The sequence below is a fragment of the Pseudorasbora parva genome, chromosome 3 (assembly GCF_024679245.1).
Source record: "Pseudorasbora parva isolate DD20220531a chromosome 3, ASM2467924v1, whole genome shotgun sequence".
Lineage (NCBI taxonomy): Eukaryota > Metazoa > Chordata > Actinopteri > Cypriniformes > Gobionidae > Pseudorasbora > Pseudorasbora parva.
In genome coordinates this window covers 60,643,135-60,643,803 of record NC_090174.1, presented here as the reverse complement: position 1 = coordinate 60,643,803, position 669 = coordinate 60,643,135, and positions in this window count along the sequence as shown.

The window sequence follows — 669 nt, the reverse complement described above, 5'->3', positions numbered from 1 at the left end:
TTGGTTCTCTCTGAAGCTCAAACACGATGCGTAACACAAGAATGAACCTCATTGGTTCTCACACATCAAGCAGGCATGATTGAGCTTCCGTTTACCATGTCTTAAATCTCTCGGATTTCATTTAAAGATCTTCATTTGTGTTTAGAAGATGAACGAAGGTCTTACGAGTTAGGAAAGACATAAGGGTAAGAATTTAATGACTAAAAGACAATAAAAATTTGGCAAGAGAATAAAGAAGTAAATTAAAACTACAAGTGCTGGCAAATAAATAAAGAATTACTTTCGTCTGAAGACGACCACTGGAAAGATTGTCGTCACTCATCTCAATTACAGTAATTCCAACACGACACAAATGCAGCATTTAATCTGGATCAAGACCCCTGCATAATGAGCACACCGCTAGAATAACTCACAATCGCTGCTGAAAGCACTCATCGGTAGTGACGGACACGCCGTAGATTGGGACTTTTTAATGTTTCGACGGTAAAACACAAACTAGTCTGGAATATTGCTTTGCGGCAGCTATTTACAGAACTGCGAAAGAAACAAATAAAAAAAAAAGTAGTCACAGACAAATCTGATCTACACACATACAGCTCACATTCTTGCGTGTTTTATGAGTGGTCCTCTTCCAAAACAATAATAAAAATAAAAAACTGTAAACATAAA